The sequence below is a fragment of the Phoenix dactylifera genome, unplaced genomic scaffold (genome assembly GCF_009389715.1).
Source record: "Phoenix dactylifera cultivar Barhee BC4 unplaced genomic scaffold, palm_55x_up_171113_PBpolish2nd_filt_p 001328F, whole genome shotgun sequence".
Taxonomy (NCBI): Eukaryota; Viridiplantae; Streptophyta; class Magnoliopsida; order Arecales; family Arecaceae; genus Phoenix; species Phoenix dactylifera.
In genome coordinates, this window is record NW_024068658.1 from 60,243 (window position 1) to 87,372 (window position 27,130).

The following is a 27,130-nucleotide window of genomic DNA, read 5'->3' on the forward strand; positions in this document are numbered from 1 at the left end:
TAGAACTTTAAACTTTGTATGGCTTGTCTGTATAAGACAGCCTAGGGTTTAATTTGTAGGATACTTATTTTAATTGATTAAAAAAAATTGTGGAGTTTTCTTCTTCCACTTTTCCTATTCTTGTTCTTTGTCATTCTTCTCTCTATAACATGCAAGTTATGACCTACTCACCTTTGTGGTTGGCTTGTTTTGAGATGCATGGGGGTGCACTAGATAAGTTTAGGCTTTGTTAACAAAAAATTTACGATAAGTAAAAAGAAAAATACTAATAAAGTTCCCAGAAAATAAAAAATCCATTTTCAATTGCTATAAATTATGGGATTGACCATACCTAATGATGATTGAAAGTATCTATTGCTACTTAAGTGGTCAGGAGATGTAAGACAAAAAGTAGTTATAGCTTGTACAGTTAAATAAAAAATATCACTAATAGTGAAAGGAGCTATTGCAATAGCATCAATGTTTATGCCTCTAATATTACTTTAGGGTTTTTTTTGCATATATATCTTTATAAATTATTTATTTTTGTATATCTACTTAATGCAAGATAGAAGGGAGAAAGAGAGAGAAAAAGATGAAGAAGAAGAGAAGAGAAGAGAATAACAAGGAGGAGAAGAAGGTAGGGAGAGGGCAAATCAATATCATGTATTCTCAAATCTGAATAACACAAATTATATTATATTAATAGGTTTATATAGTTACCCCAAAATTCTATAAGAGTCTGCATAAAAACAAAACACTGGAATCCCTATAAAATTCTAATTTTAGAGTCTTACAAAATTATAATCCTATAATCCACAATAAAACTCTCTAATTTTCAAATAAAATAAATTTTCTATTTTTTTATTTACGTCTAACAGAAGTATGCCTAGATTTCTTGTTGGATGGTGCTCTATCACTGCCCTTCGATCAATATGACATCTCATGCTGTGAAAAAATGATCTTTTAAAAGCTAAAAACCCTTAATGTGGGAAGACATGCAAAATTTAAAAAAAAAAGATTTATAAAAATATATATGTAGATAATAAGTTTTTGAGGGTATACTCATAATTTTAGATATTTACAAGATATATATCCCAAAAGTCTTTTTAGCTACATGCTAGTTAAACTAATATCATCAAGTGAATCATGATATCGAGGTAGACATGAAATAAAAAATATTTTATAATGGCATACATGAAAAAAATCCATCACTCTTTAGCTATATGGAGATGCAATTATTTATAAACATAAGAAAATTATATGGCGATCCAACTTCAAGAAAGGAGGATAATACAGAGTAGAGTTTTGGATGGGAGTACATGTTGTTGACCCTTATCTGCTCCATATTACTCCTAGTTGCACACTTCTCTTATTGTGCCATTTTAGTAGTTGATTCTAATGTTTGGATTTATAACAAATAGGGTTGTATGGAGTGGGATTAAATATACGATGAAAAGATGAGATAATAAGTGCCACTTGCTTAAGAATTGGAGAGTGAGTTTGTGGAACCACATTTGTGCCATGCGACTAAATATTTAAGGGATATTATTTAATAACTTAAATAACATCTTTTATTAATTCCTGCAGTAAAAAATAATCCATACTTTATAAAGGTGAGGAAGCCAATTTTGTCCAAAATTTTAGATCCAAATATAAATTCAGTTAAATTAGGTCTAGTTAAGACCGTCTTAGCAAAAGTTTAAGTTGTAAAAAAAGTCCGTATTTTATATATGAAAACATGTGAACAAGTTGAGTTTTAAACTTTGGAAACATAGGTTATAAACGGGTTGGGTTGGTTAGAGGCTATTGAAATATAAACTAAATAGTGATTAAGATTCATTGGAAGCTTTTGATAAAAATTTAAATTTGGTTCAAAAAGATACATTTTTGAAAAAGTCAAAAATTTCTTTATATGTGGATTCTTTATATTTATGTTGATTTTTATATCATACCTTATATCCTTCTCTAACTTGACCCAAATTCTATCTAGAATGATTTTGAGCCTAATATTTAGGCCTAATTTGATATTTTTGTTTGGAGTATAGTTTTGTCTATAGAGATTTGAGCAATGAAGCTTTTACTGGTAAAGCTTTTAATAAAAAGTAATTTATTATTCGATAATTATATTTCTAAAATATTATGGAACTGTAACATCTATTTATTAACTAAATATGAAAGTGTTTTTAGTAACAGATAATATTATTAAAATTAAATTGAACCGGCTGGTTGGACTAGTCTTATCGAGAACCAGTCATCTATCCAGTACAATTTAAAGGATATTTTAAAATGGTCAATACTCGATCAAACATGGGAGAACCAAGCAAACCAGGTATACAAGGTTATTTTCTGGCCAAAGATATCGGTAAGACTTCCCTCTTCCATTTTATTCTTCTGTATTTCTTACTAGCCTTTTCTTTACAAGATAATTTCATTATTGGTGTTGTACTAAACATGCTACTAACGAAAACCCTTCTTTTTGTTAAATTTTTTTCTCTTTTTTATACTCTTTCAATCCGTTGGACTCAGTCGCTACTGAGATAGCTGAAGTTCCATACTTTTTAAAACATGAAATCGTTTTTTTTTTGGTTTCTGGGTAAGAATTCTTTCTTTTTTTATCCTCCATCTACGAGTTCCTCCGTGGTCTCGGCACCGTCCCCGACGAGCTCGACGGCCTCGAGCTCCCCGTCACCGAGGATGTCATGCGGGAGCGCGTCGACTTCCTCCATTCCCTTGGCCTCACCTTAGAGGACATCAACATTTACCCCCCTGTACTTGGTTGTGGTGTCAAGAAGCACATGATCCCCGTTCTCGATTATCTGGGGAAGTTGGGTGTCTGCAAAGGCGACCATCACGGAGTTTTTGCGGTGGTACCCGCAGGTCCTCCATGCGAGCGTGGTGGTCGATCTCGCACCCGTGGTGAAGTACTTGCAGGGATTGGACATCAAGCCTGGCGACGTCCCTCGTGTCCTCGAGCGGTGCCCGGAGTTACTCGGCTTCGAATGGAGAGGACTATGAGCACATCAGTGGCCTATCTGATTGGAATTGGTGCTGCAAGAAGAGAACTAGGAGGGGTTCTCGCTCGGTATCCGGAGATACTCGGGAGCGAGTTGAGAGAGTGATCGAGCCTTTCGTCGAATATCTTGAGAGTCTGGGCTTACCGAGGCTGGCTGTGGCGAGACTGATTGAGAAAAGGCCTCAAATTCTTGGTTTTGAGTTGGGGGACCAGATGAAACCCAATGTTGAGGCTCTGCTGGAGTTTGGTGTTCGGAAGGAGGCATTAGCTTCTATGATAGTTCAGTATCCAGACATCTTGGTGATTGAACTGAAGGTTAAGCTTCTCTTGCAGCAATGCTTGTTTGAATCGAGCATTTTGGTGGGTCGTGATGAATTTGGAAAAATCATTGAGAAAATGCCTCAAGCTGCTAGTCTTAGCCGCTCTACTGTGTTGAAGCATGTTGATTTCCTCAAAGGCTGCTGCTTTTTGTAGAAGCAAGTGAGCTGAATGGTTGTTGGCTGCCCCTAGTTGCTTGCATTGAATCTGGATATTATAAGAATGAGCTTTGAGTATTTTCAAATAGAGATGGATAGTGATTTGGAGGAGCTGGTTGCACACAATAACACCAAGGTATCAGATTATCACCAGGAAAGGGTTAAAGTGTTTACTTGGATGGCTATTCAATTGTTCTGATGAGGAATTTAAAGAAGGATGAAGTATGACTCCATTGAGATTGAGGAAATGGAAACAGAACCATTGTTTAGCATGAAGACATTTCTAGAACCCAGGGAGGAAGATGAGTCTAGGACTGAATATGATGTAGACAGTGAGTATGAGGACCATGATGATGACTTTATGGGAAATTAATTTACTATCATTTTGAGTTGCCTGTTGGTGATTAGTTTCATCTCAAAATGATGTGGGAGTGCGCTAATGGACTGCTATCTCTTTGAAGCCTTCCTCAGAGTAACCTTGTGATGTATACAGCAAAACTTTTCCTTAAGAAAAGCATCCCTTGAAAGCTGAGTGAGAAATGAATTTTATGAAGGCTAATTGCAATGTCAGACCTAAAGGTACACATACACCTAGTCATGCTCTCATCCTTCAGAATTTTTTTGTCAGTCTATCTTTATGAGATGAAAGATTGTATCTCTGGGAAAAATTGTTACGTGCTTGAGCAGCTTATCGTCGGTATCCATATTATATGCGAAGTTGTGGCTTTTTTGAGTGAAAGTAAGCCTTGACACCTTTTAGATCCTAAAGTTGATGTCTGTGTTACATACTTGCAGCTTGATGCTTCTTATAGGCTTTGAAGTTATAGAGTTACTAGTATCGCCTGATCAGATATCCTTCAATATTTGAAGTTATGCTTTTTATGATTTTAATAGATGATGCAGAAGAAACTTATAAATTATAAAATTTTTTAATCAGGAGTCATTATTGAATCCGTGTATTTTATTGTTCCTTTCCCAACTTAAGGCATGCTCCAAACCAGTTCTGTTCTGCACTATCTATCTGTACCAAAATTTCTATTTCAGTGTTTCAAACTGATTCTTTTAGGTCTTCCTTTCTTTTAAGCTTCAAGAGATTCATATTTCATGTTCTTTTTCTTATTTTATTTTTTTTGCATACCTCAACATGGTCATTATAGAATTTTTCATTGGTTCATCTTAAATTTTTCATGAATAGCTGATGACCTCTTAGAATTTTTCATTGCTGTTGGTGGGTAGTTTCAGCAAAAAATGACATGGGACTGTGCTAATGGACTGCCATCAGTGGGAAGCCTTTTCTTTTTTTGGTAGAACAGATTGATTATACAAATCTAGTATGAATACATCCCATAAAAGCCAGAAAGTAAAATATCCTGAAACAAAGGTGGGATGGAAAACGAATCAGTTCATAGGACCTCGCTCGAGTGTTGGGCTACGTAAGAAGCAACCCAGTCAGCCGCCCAATTAGCTACTCTGTAGATATGCCTGGCCACCAAGGACACACACTCTCTAGAGCTTCTCCAATTGCATGTAGGAGTGGGTGGGCACCAGCTGATCTTGCTTGCCCCTGAATCCACCCGATCATTGCGGTCGAGTCACCTTCGACAATAATACAGTTAGCTCTAAGGACCCGCCTTGCAAGGGTGATACCAGCCCAGGCCACTCTCAGCTCCACTCCAAGTACATATGTCTCAAAAATCGGCATACTGCCTGCTGCCACTAGACTCGAATTTGGGCCTTGGATAACAAAACTTGCACCCCCTCTACACCCGTCATCCACCACGCTATTGTCGAAGTTGACCTTTGATGAGAGCACAAAAGTGTGATCTACATACCACTTAAATTAATCTTATTGTTAACAGATGATGATAATATCGTCGAGTTAAATTGTATTTTGTGTTTCGCATAGTCTTATCGTAAATCAGAGATAAAATGCACATTTGGTACAGGTTTGGTTCAGGAAGATGCTTAACCCAAGCTGTGCGCACCCAATCTCGCCATATCCTAGTCGAACCCATCATTTATCAAACTCACAATTATGGGCAGCAGCCAGGCCTGACCATATTAGAGCGACACTTGGCGACCATCCACATGGAATGCACCAGAAACATCCGAAGCCCATCCTTCCGCATCAGTCTGCATCCCAAAACACCCAAAGCACCGCATCCTCTTCCTCTTGATTCTCCTGCGGAACCAGCGAGCAGCACCCCACATCATCTTCTTTCCCCGTAATCCCAGCTTCCGGATCAAGCAACGCAATGCCCGTGATCACCTCCCAGCATCACGCGTCCGTGAACCGTGTCCAACAGCGTCCGCGTGCCAACCTCCAGCCCGAAATCCAGCCACGGATTGCCGCCCTCCGCCTCTGCAGCACCCGTTTCTTCCTTCTGCAGCGCCCCAGCAACGAATCCATCTTCCGCGATCAACGTTCGAGATCCCTCTCCTTCCGCCTGTGAAGCACCCCAGCAGCCGCAATCACCGCCCCGGCTGTCCGCGTCCTCCACCGTTCCAACGCTCGTGATCACCTCGAATGGGAGGCGGTGAAGATTGTTATAAGAGGGGGGAAGAAGAGAGGCATCGGGGGGCCGCCTGCTGGGGTTGAAGGAAAAGAGAAGAAGGAAACAGGGGATGCCCTGTTTCCAAAAATAAAAAGAAAAAAAAAAGATATAGAGAGAGGAGTAACAGGGGAGAGTCTTTGATGTTGATGGCTGGCTAATCCTTTAGGTGAAGGGTGATGGAGGAACCCTTGATGTATTGCTATCTTTGAAGTAAATTCTAAACCTTTAATTCTTATAGATTTATATTTCCAATATATTATGGATTCTTGCATAATTATTTTGTAGATAGTTCTTTAATGGTTTATGTTGATCGACATGTGGACCGCTTTAGTATTTGATTTATCGTTGATGTAATAGGCACGATAAATGCTTAGAAATAGAGTTCATATGTCCCTAAAATATATCCCATGCTTTGATCTATCCTATATTTATATCTTTAATCAAGAATCGAAGAATTTATTTCTTGAATGCAAAATTATCAAGGGGGATTCCAGATCCTTACTCCATCTTAATCTATCCATACTTTGATTCTCTGTGTACTGATTTGTTTTCTATTTGTAAAACATCATCTTAATCAACAAATTAACTGAATTAATTAATTTGAGATTACGCTAATAATCCATATATCGTTCCCTGAGAAATCGACCTCGGATTTCCGAGTTATACTACTTGTGCGAATCTCCTGCACTTGGGAGAACATTTTTTTTCGAAAGCATCAAGTTTTTGGCGCCGTTGCCGGGGAGCGGCTGAGTTATTAGTATAATTTTAGATTTAATTTTTACCTTAGTAGTTAGTATTTTTTTTTTAAAAAAAATTAAATCTTTACTACTATTTTTAATTTCCTGCACAGTTTGCATCAAATTCTGATATCATAGAAATTAGCCGTCTGATTTGACTCAAATTTGGTCAGCTAGTGCAAGACACGTTGTTCAATAATCTGAACGGTCTGATTGACATTCCGAGACTTTTAAGACCATTAGATTAATACGAAACCTTGCTGCTTTATGTTTTAAATTTTCTGCATTTAATTTTTTTTGAATCAGAATTTTATTGTTATTATATCTCATTAACCCTTGTTGCTAATTGAAAATTGAAAAAAAAAAATGGAAAAACCTAAAATTTCAAATTTCAAATTTCAGAATTCAAATTTCAAACTTCAACTCATAAAAATTAAAAAAAAAGAAATAAATAATTTGCTTGATCAACTATTCAATGAAATTTAATGTCATGTCATAAAACATTAAAAAAAAAATTCTCTTGATTGTTGCATATAGTATAAGGCATCAACATAAAATATTCTAAGGGCTGAACCCGTTTAAAAAGATAAGGTCGGGATTTCATCACTCGTTCTTAGCCCAAAAATCACCCCAGTGCATAAATATCCTAAGCTTAACTAAAATCAACTAGACGTTGGCCCCTAAGGACATTCGAGCTCAATAGGACGAAGACCACCGAAAGTTGCACCAATTTCGCTCTGTGGCTTAGTTGATGTTTAGGCAAGCTTTGTCCCTATAAGGGAGACAATTCATCTGTTCGAAGCAAGTGGGTTTTAAGTGGGACCTTTGCGAACGCATCGTGACCCCTCCACTTACCTGGGAGCTTACCTGGTCAACTCGGTTCATTAGACCGGATTGGAGGCTTAGGTGTCCTCTTCAAACCAGTTAGGAGCTGTCTAGAAATTTAAGAAAAACATTAGAAATTAAGGTGTAATGTTTTGATGCATGCTTGATTGTGAATAGATTTTTGTTTTTCTATATTAGGTTGTCCTTTTAGATATCTTTAGGTAGCACTTATATTAAAAAAAGAATAAAAATAAAAAAAAGAGAGGAAAATATTTTGCATGCTAAAGTGGAATAGGGACGACACCGGTCGATTAAGTCGTACAACTTTAGATCATCCCTTAGGACACATCCTTGAAATTCCTTCGCAGTATCTCACACCTTGTGAGATGGCTGATTTAAATGAAGATGCGGGGAGTCACCACAATCGAGAACGAGAACCCCATGTTATGACTCTAAGACAATACCTACAATCGGCTAGGACTAGTCAGCCTTCATGCATAATTTTTCCTGATAATGTAGGACATTTTGACATCAAACCAGGGGTAATCCAATTGCTGCCCAAGTTTCATGGGTTAGAGTCCGAAAGTCCGTATCTTCATTTAAAGGATTTTGAAGGATTGAGCATTACATTTAGAGTGCCAAACGTCACCGAGGATGTCCTTAAGTTGACATTGTTCCCTTTCTCTCTAAAGGATAAGGCCAAAACATGGCTAAACTCTTTGCGACCTAGATCAATAAGAACTTGGCAAGATATGCAGAGAGAATTTTTAAAGAAGTTCTTCCCCACACAAAGGACCAACTTTTTGAAAAGACATATCAGCAATTTCCAACAAAAAGATAATGAAATATTTTATGAATGTTGGGAAAGATTTAAAGACCTTCTTCTCTCATGCCCTCATCACGGATTCGAAACTTGGAGAACCATTAGCTTCTTTTATGAAGGTTTATCTCCACAGTTGAAACAATTTGTAGAGACCATGTGCAATGGTAGATTTTTAGAAAAACACCCTGATAAGGCGTGGGAGTATTTGGATTCCCTCGCTGAGACTGCCCAACTTTGGGATAACGGGGATAGAAACAATAAGTCTTTACCTAAGCCTACTAGCTCTGTACAGAGAGGCCTTTACAACCTCAGAACTGAGGATGATCTTCATGCTAAAATGGCAGCCCTCACTAGGAAGGTAGAAGAAATTGAGCTTAGGAAGGTTGAACCTGTCAAGACTATAGAGCTTAGAAACGAGTATTGTGGTATCTGCGATATGTCGGGTCATACTACTACAGATTGTCCCACCATACCGGCATTCAAAGAAGTTTTGCACGATCAAGCAAATGCTATGAACTCCTACCAAAAGCCTTATAACGATCCATACTCGAATACCTATAACCCTGGTTGGAAGAATCATCCAAATTTTAGGTGGAGAAATGATCATCCTCAACAATCACACCATTCAGTTCCTCCACCTGCACATCCTACTTTTGCATCACCACCCTCTCAAAAGCCAAATATCGAGGATACCTTGCAATCCATACAAACTTTTCTACAAGGTCAAGCTAATATCAATGCTCAAAATACTCGAAATTTTGAAGACATAAGGAACCAATTGTCAATGTTGACTACCGTCCTAAGTACCCAAGAGAAGGGTAAGCTTCCAGCTCAACCCCAACCTAACCCACAAGTGCACGGTAGTAATAATACGGCTCCTTCTAGTTCGCATACAGAACATGCAAAGAGCATCATGACTTTGCGTAATGGAAAAGTCATTAATCAGACCGTCCCATTGAGACCGCAGGTCTAATTCTGATGCTCCCAAAGCCGATGAAAGGGACAAAGAAAAAATTGAGGTCCCAACTTCTACCGAGAAAGTAGAATGTCTTTTTCCTCCACCTTTTCCACAACGGTTAAAGCCGTTGCAAAAGCTCGAACCTAATTCTGAAATTCTTGAGCTTTTTAAGCAAGTAAAGATCAACATACCTCTTCTTGATGCAATCAAACAAGTACCCTCATATGCCAAATTTCTGAAGGACTTGTGTACTGTTAAGCGCCGATTAAATGTTAAGAAGAATGCATTTTTAACTGAAAATGTGAGTGCTATTTTGCAGCACAACATTCTCCCTAAATATAAAGATCTAGGTTGCCCAACCATCTCATGCATCATAGGCGACTTTAGGATAGAGCGAGCATTGTTAGATTTAGGGGCGAGTGTGAATTTGTTGCCATATTCTGTATATGAGCAACTTGGTTTAGGTGAGTTGAAACCAACCTCCGTCACTTTGCAATTAGCTGACAGATCAATTAAAATTCCGAGGAGGATTGTCGAGGATGTATTAGTCCAAGTAGACAAGTTCTACTTTTCTGTCGATTTTATTGTATTGGACACACATCCGGCTTCGAACTCACAGTCTCAGATTCCGGTCATTTTAGGACGTCCATTCCTTGCAACTTCTAATGCATTGATTAATTGTAGGAATGGCATCATGAAGCTTTCTTTTGGTAACATGACCTTAGAACTGAACATTTTTAATGTGTGCAAACAACCCAATGATCCTGAAGAGAGTAAGGAGGTTGATTGGGTTGAAACCATCGCAGAAGAATATTTGTTAGCTAAAGCAATTAACGACCCATCCAATGATAGCTTAATTGATTGGTGTCCTAATGGAACCGATGATGATGATTTGTCCGTCATACCTATTGTGGATAATCTGGATATCAAGATGGTCAATGGGTGGAGACCAAAAGTAGGAGAATTTGAGAGGTTGTCGCCTCGAGAGGTGAAAATAGTACCATCCCATGAGCAAGCACCCAAGCTCGAATTGAAACCCTTACCAAAGGAACTTAAGTATGCTTTTCTTGGACCTGATGACACTTTTCCTGTAATCATCTCGTCTGGACTTGATCATACTCAGGAAAAAAAATTAGTTGGTGTTCTAAAGAATCATAAAGGAGCCTTAGGGTGGTCTATTGCAGACTTGAAGGGGATTAGCCCCTTAATCTGTACGCACCGGATATATTTGGAGGACAATGCCAAAACCACAAGGCAAATGCAACGAAGGTTGAATCCTACGATGAGAGATGTGGTTAAGACAGAAATCCTCAAGTTGCTTGACGTGGGTATTATTTACCCAATTTCCGACAGCAAGTGGGTAAGCCCTACTCAAGTCGTTCCTAAGAAGTCGGGTTTGACGGTGGTAGAAAATGAACAAGGTGAACTAGTTCCAACTCGTGTTCCGACGAGTTGGCGCATGTGTGTTGACTATCGAAAGCTGAATTTGGTCACACGAAAGGATCACTTTCCTCTACCCTTCCTAAACCAAGTGTTGGAGAGAGTTGCAGGGCATGATTTCTATTGTTTTCTCGATGGCTATTCGGGATATTATCAAATTGAAATTTCACCAGAAGATCAAGAGAAGACTACCTTCACTTGTCCTTTTGGCACATTTGCTTTTCGACGAATGCCATTCGGGTTGTGTAATGCACCTGCAATATTCCAAAGATGCATACTCAGCATCTTTGAAGACATGAACGAGAAGTTTTTGGAAGTGTTCATAGATGACTTCTCCGTTTTTGGTGACTCATTTGATGATTGCTTGTCACATTTACAAGCAGTCTTAGCTCGATGTATAGAAAAGAATTTGATATTGAATTGGGAGAAATGCCACTTCATAGTACCAAAGAAAATTGTCCTAGGACATATTGTTTCATCGAAGGGCATGGAAGTAGATAGAGCTAAGATCGACTTAATTGCTAAGCTACCTGCACCCAAGACGGTTAGAGATGTTCGATCATTTTTGGGACACGCCGGATTTTATAGGAGGTTCATCAAGGACTTTAGTGTCATAGCTCGACCATTATGTAACCTCCTGTCCCTTGATACACCATTCAATTGGACTGAAACCTGTCAGGAGGCATTCGAAAAGTTAAAGTCTATGCTTAGCATTGCACCCATCGTACGACCACCTGATTGGTCATTACCTTTTGAGATTATGTGCGACGCTAGCGACTATGCGATAGGAGCCGTCCTACGACAACGCAAGGATAATAAGCCATATGTCATTTACTATGCAAGCAAAACCTTAAACGATGCTCAAATGAATTACACCACCACCGAGAAGGAATTGCTTGCAGTAGTATTTGCCTTAGATAAATTTCGCTCTTATATCTTTGGTGCTCCTATTGTTATCTTCACAGACCATGCAGCGTTAAAATATTTGCTAGATAAGAAAGAGGCCAAATCACGCTTAATACGATGGATACTTCTTCTCCAAGAATTTGACATCACTATTAAAGATAAAAAGGGAGTAGAGAATGTGGTTGCTGACCATTTATCACGGCTAGTTTTTCATGATTCAGTGCCACAGTTTTCCATCAAGGACTCATTCCCTGAAGAGCAGTTGTTTGCACTTTCTAGTATGCCATGGTATGCAGATATTGTAAATTTTCTTGTTACAAGCCGGATGCCAGAACATTGGGGGTCGACAGATAGAAAAATTTTCTTGCGCGAAGTAAAGAATTATTACTATGACGAACCCTATTTATTTAAATATTGTAACGATCAAATCTTTAGACGATGCATACCGGATCATGATATACAAAGCGTACTTTCTTTCTGTCACACTGATGCTTGCGGTGGACACTTTGCCTCTAAGAAAACTGTTGCAAAGGTCTTGCAATGTGGTTTCTATTGGCCTACTATGTTCAAAGATGCCCACGAGTTCTGCAGGACATGTGATTCATGTCAACGTATTGGAAGTCTAACTCGTAGGCAAATGATGCCTCTTCAACCCATTACTATTATCGAAATTTTCGATTGTTGGGGCATCGATTTTATGGGCCCATTCCCACCATCTTTTGGATATGAGTACATTTTAGTTGGTGTTGAGTATGTGTCCAAATGGGTAGAAGCTGTGCCTTGTCGAACAAATGACCACAAACCAGTTTTAAACTTTCTTAAAGAAAATATATTTTCTAGGTTCGGGATGCCCAAGGTTATAATTAGTGATTGGGGAAAACATTTCTGTAATAAACCTTTTGAGATCCTGTTACGAAAGTACGGTATCACTCATAGAATTGCAACTCCTTATCACCCGCAGACTAGTGGCCAAGTAGAGTTAGCCAATCGGGAGATTAAACGAATTTTAGAGAAAACGGTGAATCCATCACGCAAAGACTGGTCTTTAAAACTTTCTGACGCATTGTGGGCTTACCGTACTGCTTATAAAACTATTCTAGGTATGTCCCCGTATCGGCTAGTCTATGGAAAAGCATGTCATCTACCTGTTGAAATAGAGCATAAATCGTATTGGGCCATTAGAAAATTAAACTTTGAATTGTCAGATGCTGGTTTAGCTAGAAAATTACAACTTAGTGAGTTGAATGAAATTCGTCGGGATGCGTATGACAATGCTAGACTTTGTAAAGAAAGAATGAAAATTAGGCATGATAAATCAATTCTAAGAAAATCTTTTGAACCTGCACAAAAAGTTCTTTGTTATGACTCTCGATTACATCTGTTTTCTGGAAAGTTACGATCAAGATGAACAGGTCCTTTCATTGTAAAAACTATTTTTCCACACGGGGCAGTTGAAATTGAGAATCCACAGGATGGCAAAATTTTTAAGGTAAATGGACACAGATTAAAACCTTTTCTTGAGAATTTTGCAGATGAAGAGTACTCCTTTTCCTTGGGGGAGCCTTCTTATGACTGAGCTTGACGACAAAGGTATGTGTATATTAGTTAGAATTATATTTTTCTTTTATTTCTAGTTTTCTTCTTAGGTCTTCTTTTCTGGAAATCAACAGCTCAAGGTATTCTTCTTCCTCCAATATTATTTTCTCTATTGTCTCTCATATATAGTTTTCTTGCATCTTTTACATTGAGGACAATGCAATGTTTAAGTTGGGGGGAGGAAAATATTTTGATTTAAAAAAAAAAAAAAACTTGTTTTTGCATTTGATTTATTCTATTACTTTCTTTTCTGAGCAAATGCACGTGTATTTTCCTATTAAGCTTGTGCAACTATTAAGGCAAGGAACACATGCATACTATGATTGATTAGAGACCTATTATTAGATCCCCACACGTATACTTAATGACAATAGGAAAGCCTCAGGAGTTCACATTTGTTAACTGCATTTTTGTTAGCTTTATCCGTAAAAAAAAGTATGAGTATCCTTGTTCGTACCATAAGGTTTATGATTTGGTTTTCACATAAAGATAGAGGTTGAATATTCCAGTTAGATTACTTAGGTGCCTTATGATCCGACCTTGGTTGACCTATAGTCACGTTGCAGTCACATATATAATAAAAATATCTATATGGTTCAGTCTACCATCTCTTTTCTTGCATGATAATTAAAAAAAAAAAATCCTTATGATGACAAGTCTGGCCTTGTGGCGTAGTCTGGTTCGAGCAATTAAGTCCGAGGGGTGTTTCACCTAATGTCTTGAGCCAACTGGATGGGGGGTCATTGGCTGAAAGCTCGCTACATGAACCTTACTAGAGCCTAATGGGGTTGGACTATTGTAATCGTCATATGTGTTTAAAAATAAAAATAAGCATGAATAGGGTTGGTCGGACTGAACCTAGTGACATGTGGTAATGACTGGTTTGACTCCATTGTGTTGGACCTCTGTGTACCCGGGTTGTTTAGTTGGGATTGATAGCTCTTTCTTTACATGCGAACCATCCTTGACAAATTTAGACAACATGTGATATTCTGAAAATGTGATGGATCAGGTTCTAATAAATTGTAGAAAACATTTGTGGACTTGAGTAGTGCACCTAAAACTCAGGCGGTACCCTGTTGTGGTGGAGGTATTAGTGCTCCAAGAAAGTCATTCTATTTATGCACACTACACTTTAGTATTCCCCTTGCTTTGATACTTGCCAAGCTTAAGAAAAATATATATCACATGTGTATTAGCTTAGGCTTTATTTCATATTTTTTTTTAGGATCTCATGACATATCATTCATGATGTTTGTGGGTAACATCCCTGAAAACCCTCACGAGACAACACTCGTCCACTAGGGTAACCTAGGGGTTAACGGCTTGTTGCACATGCTAAGTGCAATCGTGATTCCTACGAAATTGAGTACTTATCTTAATTTTATGCAATTAGTTCTAATAAAACATCAAAGGATCAACCAACACTCTTTACTCTCATGTTATTGTTTACTCCAAATTGCTAGAGACTAGCAATAAACTAGTTGGGGGTGTGATGAGAGCACAAAAGTGTGATCTACATACCACTTAAATTAATCTTATTGTTAACAGATGATGATAATATCATCGAGTTAAATTGTATTTTGTGTTTCGCATAGTCTTATCGTAAATTAGAGATAAAATGCACATTTGGTACAGGTTTGGTTCAGGAAGATGCTTAACCCAAGCTGTGCGCACCCAATCTCGCCATATCCTAGTCGAACCCATCATTTATCAAACTCACAATTATAGGCAGCAGCCAGGCCTGACCATATTAGAGCGACACTTGGCGACCATCCACATGGAATGCACCAGAAACATCTGAAATCCATCCTTCCGCATCAGTCTGCATCCCAAAACACCCAAAGCACCGCATCCTCTTCCTCTTGATTCTCCTGCGGAACCAGCGAGCAGCACCCCACATCATCTTCTTTCCCCGTAATCCCAGCTTCCAAATCAAGCAACGCAACGCCCGTGATCACCTCCCAGCATCACGCGTCCGTGAACCGTGTCCAACCGCGTCCGCGTGCCAACCTCTAGCCCGAAATCCAGCCACGGATTGACGCCCTCCGCCTCTGCAGCACCCGTTTCTTCCTTCTGCAGTGCCCCAGCAACGAATCCATCTTCCGCGATCAACGTTCGAGATCCCTCTCCCTCCGCCTGTGAAGCACCGCAGCAGCCACAATCACCGCCCCGGCTGTCCGCGTCCTCCTCCGTTCCAACGCTCGTGATCACCTCGAATGGGAGGCGGTGAAGATTGTTATAAGAGGGGGGAAGAAGAGAGGCATCGGGGGGCCACCTGCTGGGGTTGAAGGAAAAGAGAAGAAGAAAACAGGGGATGCCCTGTTTCCGAAAATAAAAAGAAAAAAAAAAGATATCGAGAGAGGAGTAACAGGGGAGAGTCTTTGATGTTGATGGCTGGCTAATCCTTTAGGTGAAGGGTGATGGAGGAACCCTTGATGTATTGCTATCTTTGAAGTAAATTCTAAGCCTTTAATTCTTATAGATTTATATTTCCAATATATTATGGATTCTTGCATAATTATTTTGTAGATAGTTCTTTAATGGTTTATGTTGATCGACATGTGGACCGCTTTAGTATTTGATTTATCGTTGATGTAATAGGCACGATAAATGCTTAGAAATAGAGTTCATATGTCCCTAAAATATATCCCATGCTTTGATCTATCCTACATTTATATCTTTAATCAAGAATCGAAGAATTTATTTCTTGAATGCAAAATTATCAAGGGGGATTCCAGATTCCTACTCCATCTTAATCTATCCATACTTTGATTCTCTGTGTACTGATTTGTTTTCTATTTGCAAAACATCATCTTAATCAACAAATTAACTGAATTAATTAATTTAAGATTACGCTAATAATCCATAGATCGTTCCCTGAGGAATCGACCTCGGACTTTCGAGTTATACTACTTGTGCGAATCTCCTGCACTTGGGAGAACATTTTTTTTCGAAAGCATCAACCTTGAGAAAATTCTAGAATGGGGACTCCCAGGTGAGAAGCACTATCTGAGTCGCTGCAGAAGCAGAGGGGAAGCTCCAGGTGTCCTGAGCTATCGCAGTCTCTCCAGCAATAGAGGGGTAGGTGACCTCAACAGCTTGCATTAAGGTCCTCTCCAAAACGAACCTCGCCGATCGCCGGGTGCCTTCGAAGATGTAAGCATTCTTGGCCAACCATATATGGTAGGCAACATAGGCAGCTCTAATGCCCTATGCCCTGGACGCCTTGGTGGTGCTGCTCTGCAAGAACTCTAAGAAAGTCGAAACAAGCATCCTTGATTGGAGCACCGTCGGAAGCGGGTTGGACAGCTCCCAAACCTGAGTTGCCCTCTGGCACCAGATAAAGATGTGGTCAATAGACTCCACCTCACTGCCACAGCACGGGCAGGTCAGGAGGATGCCCATTCCCCATGTACCAACAACCCCTTAGTGGGAAGACAGCCCCAGGCCAACTACTAGATGAAAAGGCTAACCTGAAGGTGAACTCTCAGTCTCTAGATCCGTCCACCCTCCAATCTACGGCCAGCCTCCACCCTGTATAGACTGTAGAGCTTCCACGCCCTTACCCTCGGGTTGTAAGTGGACCTCTTGACCCTCGTATCCGGATAGCCATGCACCGGGATCGCAATGGACCGCACCCTCTCAGCAAGCCTATCCCCAAATAGTTGGGCCACCAGCTCCATATTCCACCTCCGCTCACCAGGATGAAACAAGTCGCAGACTCTCAGTGTCGCCGTAGTCTCCATACTGATTATAGTCGGCCAACGCCTCAGTGGTAAAACCAGGCATCCTACATCACCTAAACCGATTGGCCATCACCCAACAACCACCTGATATTGGAAAAGAGTCAAGAGACCTTCTGGGCATGAGCGCAAACTTCCCTCCAGAAGAAGAACCTCTAATTTTCTCAGTTATTAGCACCTAGGGTCAATTGGCCGTACTTAGCCCGCGTCGCTGAACTCTAGAGACTATCAGGCTCAAGTATAAATTTCGCAGCATGCCTAGCTATCATGGCCTCCCTCCTAACAATTAGACACTGTTGTATACCCAATCCCCATCATGAAGAGGTTGGCAAATAGTCTCCCAGGAAATCAGGTGCACCCCACCACTACCACCACTGTGTGAGCCCCACAAGAAGCTCCTAAACATCCGTCCAAGCTTGATCACAGGTTCTTCGGAAGAATGGTATTAGTCAGGAGGTAAACCGGTATCGAGCTCAAAACCGATCTAACCAAGGTCACCCTGCCCATCATCGATAAGGCTCTGGATTGCCATGCCTCTAGCCGTGCACGCATGCCCTGTTCTGCTGCCGCACACTTGACCCTCCGGAGTCTACTACCAATGATAGGCACACCCAGGTAGCTTCTCGGTCCATTCTGCTCCGAGATCCCCAAACATTCTTTGAGTGCAACCTGTAGCTGAGGGCGAGCCTTGGGACTGAAGAAAATAGCAAACTTGTGGAGATTCACCTTCTGGCCTAACACCTGATAGTAGTAGCCTTCAAAAATCCTTCTGAAGAGACTGGCATTCCGAAGAGAGGCCCGTCCGAGCAACAAACAATCATCTGCAAAAGGCAAGTGCAAAATCGGCCGGGCCTCTTGCGAAGGCACATAGGAGTCAAGCGCCTGGTGCAAGGTCGTGGCCCGAAGTGCACGTGACAATGCGTTATCACACGTGATAAAGAGGTAAGGGGAGAGGGGACAACCTTGGCGCAGACCGACAGTCGATCGGAAAAATTTTGTCGGGGTGCCATTGATCAGGATGGCAAAGAAGGGCGCACATACACGATTGAGGATCAATTTAACCCATGCACTGTGGAAACCATAGCTCTCCAGGGTGACTTGGAGGAAGTTTCAACGCATTCGAACATAAGCTCTCTCCATGTCGAGCTTGATGGCCTTGAGACTTCGGCGGAAAGGCGCTCTCAGCAGATCATGCATAAACTCCTGGGCCAAAAGGATATTGTCTGTGATGCTTCGCCCCTCCACAAATGCCCCCTGCTCAGGGCTAACAATATGGGGAAGGATCAGTTTCATTTTGCAGACCATGATCTTAGCAACTGCCTTGTACAGGGTTGTGCATAGGCTAATCGGTCTGTAGTGACCTGGTTCAGATGCATCCTATATCTTCGATATTAGAGTGCTGAAAGTTCTCTTCCAGGCCTCTGGCATCCTCCCAGAGTTGAAGAATTGCTGGATCGCGACCACCAACTCATAGTCGATGATTACCCAGAATCTCCTGAAGAAGGGGCAAAAACCATTGGGACCTGGCGCTTTATCCTCCGCCATAAACCAAATGGCCTTCCGAATCTCATCCGACATCACCTCAGCTATTAGGGCAACGTTGTTTGCAGCACCAACCTGCGAGTCTGGCAGTGGATACGAGAAGGATCCCTTCCCCCCTCCCAAAGTAGCAGTCCACCTTGCTTGGAAGAAATAAAAGATCTCCTGCCTGATCTCCTCATCCCTATCAATCCGCTGCCCATTGCTGCTCCTTAAGATTCGAATCCGATTCCTATGTCTCTTGATGACCGTGGACTAGTGGAAAAATCTGGTGTTCCTGTCCCCCTTCCTGATTCACTGAACTTCGACATCTGCTGCTATAGGACCTCCTACTGCTGGAGTAGGGAGTGGTGCATGGCAAGTTTCCCTCGAAGCTCGGCTAACTCGTCCTGAGTGAGTCTCCCATTCTGGTACTCCCTTTCCTGGAGCTCCGTGATAGCCACCTTAATGTCATCCAGTCTCCTGAAGATATTGCCGACCTCCACACGATTCCACTTGTAGAATCTGCGCTTAGCTAACTCCAATCTGTGCATCACGCGATACATGGCATCACCATGCATTAGGATCCTCCAAACCTCTCGGACAATATGCCAAGACTAAGGGTAGGCGAGCTTGAACTTCTCAAAATGGAAGGGGCTATGATACTCAGTGCTAACGAGAATTGGACAGTGATTTGAGGCAATCCGCGGCAAGTGGCATACCTGGTAATTAGGAAAACACTGGATCCAGCCGGCAGTGGCAGAGGCTCTGTCAATTCTCTTCCATACCCTGACCGTGCCGAGATGATTATTGCACCAAGTAAATCTCGGGCCAGTGAAACTAAGATCAACCAAATCGTTTGCTCCAATAAAGTCACGAAATTTTCTAATTTTAATCTTATCAGAATAGGGTCTGCCCCCTCTTTTCTCCTGGGGGCCATCAATACAATTAAAGTTACCCGCCACCATTGACGGAATGCCCTGCTCATTCAGGTTGGAGATCTCCTTTCGGAGTACCCGATGCTATCCGTAATCTATACTAGCATACACACCAGAGAAGAGCCAAGGGTTTTCATTAGATTCTGAAATCACAATAGCAACATGCTAAGTACAATTGTGGAAAACATCCACATTCGCCTCTCCCACCCTCCAGGTTACAACAATGCCTCCGGCCAGCCCCCGAGACTCAATGGCATAAAAAGCCCCATGAAACCGGAAATCGACGATGAACACGAGCAAGACTCCCACTAGATAGCCGCATCTCCAGCAACACACAAATTCAGCATATGTTGTTGCACCAGTATTCTAAAAGTGGATAGGAAGGAGGGTTTGCCGGCTCCCCTACAATTCTACAACAGAATTTTCATGGCGGGGACTAAGCAGAGGATGGTTGGGCTTCCTCCCCCGAGCTCCCTCCAACATCCGAGTTGGCTAGATCACCTTCCAAAGCCAAGCCTTTTCAAGAGTGACCTTGTGATGCATACAGTAAAACTTCTGATGAAGAAAGTTATTCTTTGAGAGCTGAGTCAGAAATGAAATTTATGAACTCTTTGCAACGTCATGACCTAAAGGTCCAGCTAGTCATGCTCTCATCCTTCAGAAAATTTTGTCGTTTGTCAATCTTTATGAGATGAAAGATTGTATCTCTTGTAAAAATTATTGCATGCTTGAACTGTTTATCTTCACTATTTATAGTGGATACATTTTTGCAAAAGTTTGTAACTTTTAGAGTAAAAGCAAGCTTTGATACCTTTTAGATCCTAAAATTGATGTCTATATTACATAACTGTAGCCTCATGCTTCTTATAGGCTTTTCAGTTTTTCGAGACTTACAAGACTTGCCAATCAGATGTGCTTAAATATTAAAACTCATGCTCTTTATGATTTTAATAGATGGTTCGGAAGAAACATATAAATTATAAATTTTTTTATCAGAAGTCATTACCTAAATTCATGCATTTTAGTGTTGTCCCATCTTAAGGCATACTTCACCTCTCACATACTATATGCACTAAATTTTTACTTCACTGTTTCAAACTGATTCCTCTAGATCTTCCTTTCCTTTGAGCTTCAGGATTCATATTTAGTGTTCTTTTATCGATGTGCATTTTTGCATGCCTCGACATGGCTGTTTGAGAAGTTTTTCTTATTTGCCTGGAAAAACCCTTATGAATAGCAGATATCCTTTTAGAATTTATCGTTGCTGTTCAAAATTTGAAGCATGATAATGATTTTGTTTACCTATTGAATCACAAAACTATACAAATTCTTTTGTTGCTGAACTGCACTAGTTTCCTTAAGTATTTCTTGCATTTAAACTTTGCACTTATTCTTCTCATCCATTTCATTCTATCTGCAAGTCAGACCTCTGACAACTGATTCTATTAAAAGAATAAGGCAAGGCATTCTATTATCAAACATCCAATTCTTGTAAGTTTACCGAACTATCTTTTTAATAAAATACCCTTGATTATTGAATGTTTGCTAGTCTAACTCCTATCTAAAGAGTGTGATACAACATGCAGAAATTATTTGCTTTAAAAGATATTCCACAGAGTTGTCCAGTGATAGCTCAACAGTTATTTCTAACAACTTCAAATTTAATTAGATAGGGTGCTTCTACTAACTCACTCAACAGAATTTAGTAGTGTAGGATAAATTTCAATTTCATCTGGTTGCCAATCCCCATGTCCTTGTAGATTTGTTTACACCCAATGCAAACTAATTATAGACCAACTGATAATAAGAATAATGATGCATCAACCAAGGAATTTTGAGTTATTCATGTATTGACACTTGAAGGGATAATGTAAGACAGTCTAGGATTGGGGCTATAGGGTCTAGAGAAGCAACGTTGAAACCTGTAGGCTGCTGGAATTAGTCTATGACCTGAGTTTTCAATAGAACTGAACTAAAAAAGTAATGTTTTTGAAGAAAATAAGTATTGGTTATTATCAAGGTTTTAAATACCGATATCAAATCTATAATGGTTGTCCCAAAATAGTACAATACCAATGCAGTATTGATATGGCTGGTATGTACCGAGACCCTCGTAATCAATAAAAAAGAAAAGCAACTAGCAAACATTAGAAAGGTATCCAACTGGTTTTGGCAACCTGAGGTTGGTACTAGTGTTGGTTTTGCATCAGAATGGGATGGTAGCACCAGTACTGGTGGTACCATCCCATTCCAACAGTATTTGATTCCTTGACTATTATATAACAAGTCTAGGAATTAATTTGGATTTTAAGGGCTTAAACAATCAAATAACTGGAATCAAATGCTTGCTAGAATTTTTTTGGGAAAATATCTGATTATACATGACAGGAAGGAACTGGACGAGATAAAGTTATGTTTTGGATCAAAGAGGTTAGAAGAAAGCCAAGTGATGACTGTAATAAAAGAATGAAAGAAATAAATGGTAGAAGGAAAGAGGGAGGATAGTACTGGACCCAATCCGGAATCTTAGAATCACACCTAGGTTGCAAGCCTTCTTGCTTATTCTATGGCATCATACTACAATAAGCAAGGTCAGAGGAACCAGTAACAAACCCCGTACTAGTTTTCCGGCATGTACCGACACAGCGGAATAGACGGAAGAGAGGGAGAATGAGAGAGGAAGAGAGAGAGAGAGAGAGAGAACGGGAGAGGGAGGACGAGGACACTGGCGGAGGGCCCGTGGAGCCCGACAAAGGCCGCGAGGGGGCCGACGCCGAGGAAGAAGGGCCGCTTAAGCGGCCGACCCCTGTTTCGAACCATGGGCTCTCCGCCGGCATCCTCTCCCTCTCTCTCTCTCTCTCCCTCTCTTCTCCGCTTGCTCTCTCTTTCCTTCTCTTTCTCCGGGTCCGGAAACGCGTTCCATTTTTTGAGCCGGAACCGTACCGGTGAGCCACCGGTATGATTTGAAACGGTTTGAAACAGGCGGAACCAGCCGGTTCGGATTGGTTCCGCCGACCTTGACAATAATAAAAAGAACTTTGAACTTTCATTCATCATTTTTTTGCATAAAAAAGATATGATTACCTCTATCAACTCTCATATCTAAAGGAATAGATAAGCCTAACAAGACTTTTAGGCTCTCTAAAATACCCTTATAGCATGTGATTACTGTTCATAGTTACTATAGCATGAACAGTAGTGGTACAGTAACTTGATTCATAAAGCTATCAATAAACTATAGATCATTTAATCTCTTTTTTGATTTTAAAAGATCCACTGAAAACTAGAAGTAACCAAAAATAAAAGGAAATACAAAAAAATTGATAACTAAATTAAATATGATAAAAATATTTAAGTTGCAGCCGCTATGATGCATCGTGGAACGATCTTGGATCTCCATCATTTGATTTTGCTGTGTAGGAACTTGCCCTGGTTTCTTTTAAGTCAGTTCTGAAGCTGCATTGATTGATTTCTCATAGCAATGATAACTTTTGATGGATGCCCCCCATAGGATGTCTAAAAAAATTCCTAATGCTTGGACTCCAGGCATCTTCTCATCCTCTCTAAAACATAATAAAATGAGTGTATGCCTCTCTGCTGAAACAAACCACAAGTGCCAGATTAACGAAAGCTGAAAGAATGTTGGAAGATTTTGCATTTGTGAACAACTTCATAGTCCTCTTTGATAGCTGTTGCTAGTCCTTTTGGATTATTCAGACTTAATATAAGCTGCCTTGCGATCTTCATAATTTGTTAGCTCTCCTATTGACTGATAAGTTCCTCTTTCTATGTGTGTGGAAACATTTCGGCCATGATCGAGTAATCATTGACCATGATTTCAGAATCTTTCAAAGACTGTTGTGTTGATTGCAAATTTGCAATGAACTTCTTCAGATGGTAGAATCACCTCCTTCTTTGGCTCTTTCTATTATTGGTACAAAAAAAAATCGTTTACTTTTAAAGATGTTTCTTTTTATTTATTTCTTCAGATGTGGTAAATTTTGGCTCTTTTTTCACTTGGATCATAATACTTACTTTGTTGTCCTCAATCTGACTTTCAAGCTGAAATAATTTATCTGATGTTGAAATTGATCCTGGCTTCTCCTCCATGATGTCTTTGTGCGCTTTGCCAAGCTCTCTAGTTGTTGATAATATGATACTCTGCCTTTTGTGTGCAGGGCTGTTGGTGTTATGACACTTCACCTTTGATGTACACCTAAAAAAGCTCCCAATTTGGAATTTCTGTAATTCAGTCAACTTACAATTCTTCCTTGAATCATGATATTTCGAGGTTAGTAGAGAGTTCAACATTGTTTTTACTTTATTGTGCATGCTGATCAATAACTCATCACGTTGTCAGTGTTAAAAGACCCCTATCATGATGATACCAGGACTGTCCTTGACGAGTGTACATGGTGTGTAATCTATGTTATAAAACCAAACTGATGTAGGGCAGTGTAGTATAGGGATCTATAAGGTGTAGAGAAGCAGGACTGAAACTTTTAGGTTGCTGAAATTTCAGGCTATAACCTGAGTTTTTAATAAAACTGAAGTAAAAAATTAATGAATTTTGAAGAAATAGGTATTGGATGGCTATTATCTAACCTAGGGTTTATGAAGTGTTTATACCAGGAATCAAGAGCTTGCTGGAGTGTTTCTGGAGAAAAAGCTGATTATACATGACATGAAAGATTTAGGGAAGATAAAAGTAGATTTTTTTATCAAAGAATATTAAAAGAAAAGGCAAGTAATGACTAGAATAAAAGGATGAAAGAAAAAAATGGTAAAAGGAAGAGTGACGATAATACGGGACTCACTTTGGAACCTAGGAATCACACTTAGGGCTACAAGCCTCATGCTTATTCTACGTCATCACACCATAGGAAAAAAGAAAACTCTGATCTTTCATTCATCCCTTCTTTTTGCCTAAAAAATCTGATTACCTCTTTTAACTTCCATGTTTAAAGGAATTGATAACCCTAACTAGACTTTTAGGCTCTGTAACATACCCTTATAACTTCTGGTCACTGTTCATGTTTATTGTGCCGTGAATAGTGCATGAACAGTATTGCTATAGTAATTTGGTTCATGAAGCTATCAAATAAAACCAGAGATTACTTAATCTCAGCCCTTGATTTAAAATTTTCTTCTAAAAACTAAAACTAACCAGAAAGAAAATACAAAAAATTGACAACTTTATTAAATCTTATAAAAATTCCTAAGTTGCAGTCTTATGAAGAATCATGGCATGATCTTGTGTCTCCATCAAGTGATCACGATTGGCTGCTTCTGAAACAGGCCATATTTGGGTAGTTTGTTGTTTGAATTAACTATCTACGAAATCAATTTGGATAAAGAAAAGTTACAAATGTAAGGAACCATTAACAACCACTAAGAAGTTACCAAGTAGATGTAGTGATTCATAACCCACCGAATAACCGATGTGGGACTAACCACACGCCCGCACGGTCCTCATATACTCCTCCTGTTTCAGCCATGATATTCTCGTCAGGTTAAGGGTTCAAATCCATACAAATCTAATAACAAGCACTACGATCGGCTCGTGGTCAGCCCCAATAGATCCATGTTATAGTATCCCCTCGTCCATATAAGTTGGGTCGGATTTTTTCTGATATCATTTATAACAACTCAGGATCTTACCCAAAATAGCTAACTAGAAGGTATTATATGCGTTCCTTAATCCTATATAAGTACCCAAGATCTATCCAGCAAATAACCGATATAGGAATAAACACACGTCCGTATAGGTCCTCACATGCGTTGTATTAGTTTAGACTTGTGATTGGACAATAGCTTGGTACTTATGATCATATGATGGAACAGTTTGAAGCCCAGGTGTCTGCATCTTCAATTGGTCATGCTTTAAGCACTGGCTAGTTGGGCCGATGCTGAGCATGATTCAATGCAGTCCATCTAGCAACGGGGTCAAAATCTCAACCTCATGCCCTGGTCCTCTGCTGTTTTTTTGGTTTTCTTCCCCTTTTCGTTTTTTATGTTATGTTTTTGCTGTGGGAGACGGTTTGAAGTTGGTGAACTAGAACTTTGAAATATCAATTGCCTAGGACTGGAATGCATGAAGCAAAAGCAAGCTATCAAATTTGAAGTGAGTTTAGTCAAGTTTGGATCCACTCCATGATGCATAAATCATTGTTGGTGGACTTCCATTCCTTCTTTCTTATTTTTCGGAGAAGATATGGTTTGCTTCCTTTTATCATAACATTAAAAAAATGAAACTTATTGATTTTTATGCAAGAAGTAGCATATTTTTATCCCCATTGTATAAGGTATGCTTTGTGTTTGTCTGATTAATATCTGATATCTTTTGGTTTTTGTTTGTTTCAACAGAGAAAATATAACAAATTGTCTTGAAAAGAAAAGTCTTGGGGAAAAGTCATGAGAGAGTGGGAATTCCCTCAATGATGAAGTTCGACATTATGATGCAAAGTTCTGAGTAAACTTAATGCTCCATGGCCACCCACCTTCTGGAAGTTTTTTTTTTTTTTCCTTCTGGTGCCTCTCCAAGAGAGAGAAAAGAGGCAAGTGTAAGAACTAAAATCCAGAATTTGCTCATCATGTAAAACAACTTTACTAAGAAAACAATCTTGAATAATGGAATCACATCAATCCATCCTTGTTTTTACATATAATTAAGTGAAAGATATAATGTTAGTATCAACCAAATACAGTTAAATGAAAAGAGAAAAGATCTATCAATTTATTACAAAGTAAGTCTGATTAAATTTTCCCACCAAATTGTGCAGCCAAAACAACCACCCAACTTTTAGAAGAAAGGTAGCAATCTCCTGACTTCAGCGAAGCTTCCAAGAAGACTTTGACTAACCCCAGTCCCTGTCATTTCTGCTGGTTTAAGAAAGGCCGGAAATGTCAAATGTGGCATCCCATTGTTTGACTGGAGTACTTTTTTGACTTAAATGTTGGAAGAAAATGAAAGCATGGACCAAGCTTTAGTCTTTATCACCTTCTGTAGGCCTTCAAACTGACCCTTGTACGAAGGATCCACATGATGATAAGGATCCACATGATGATAAGGCTGTGACCCATTGTACCCTCGGCTCTAATGCCACTTGTCACGAATTCAGAGTCTAAAAATTTTAAGCTATTAGATGGAAAGCTAGGATGGCAAGTAATGAAAAGCATGTACTGAGTTGAGTATCAAACTATAGCTGGACCATAGAGGATGCAGGATGCTTCGTTAATGTCCATTGATTTAGACTCTTTTCCCCTTCTCTTATACAACAAAAAAAAGATCGAGAGTGGCCTGAACCAAACCAAGAACAAAAACAGAAGCCTTTTGACTCTCTCACATATGGCTCGGCCTCGAGCCCTGGGCGGATGAGACAAGAAGCAAATAGGAAATTAAGAAGACAGTAGAGATAATTTTGTTAAGTTGCTAAGATGGACTAGGTATGTAACCCTATGTTTATTATTATGTCTAGGTATCTAACCCTATGTTTATTATTATTAGTCTGACTAGTTAGAAAATTGGGTATCTTATGCACCTAAAGAATATATGCACAGGATAAAAGCCCATGCTTGATATTCATATGAGAGGTAGATTGAATGGTCTAGGAGAAG

At 39.7% G+C, this 27,130-nt stretch overlaps 1 non-coding gene and 1 pseudogene across 1 annotated transcript; one reads left to right on the forward strand and one right to left on the reverse strand.

Annotated features, from left to right (window-relative positions):
* Positions 1 to 2,289: 2,289 nt before the first annotated feature.
* LOC103721365 lies at positions 2,290 to 26,141 on the forward strand (annotated as a pseudogene).
* Positions 8,387 to 8,495, reverse strand: LOC120108426. Its single transcript, XR_005509792.1, has one exon. It is a non-coding gene; the product is annotated as a small nucleolar RNA R71 (small nucleolar RNA).
* Positions 26,142 to 27,130: the final 989 nt, after the last annotated feature.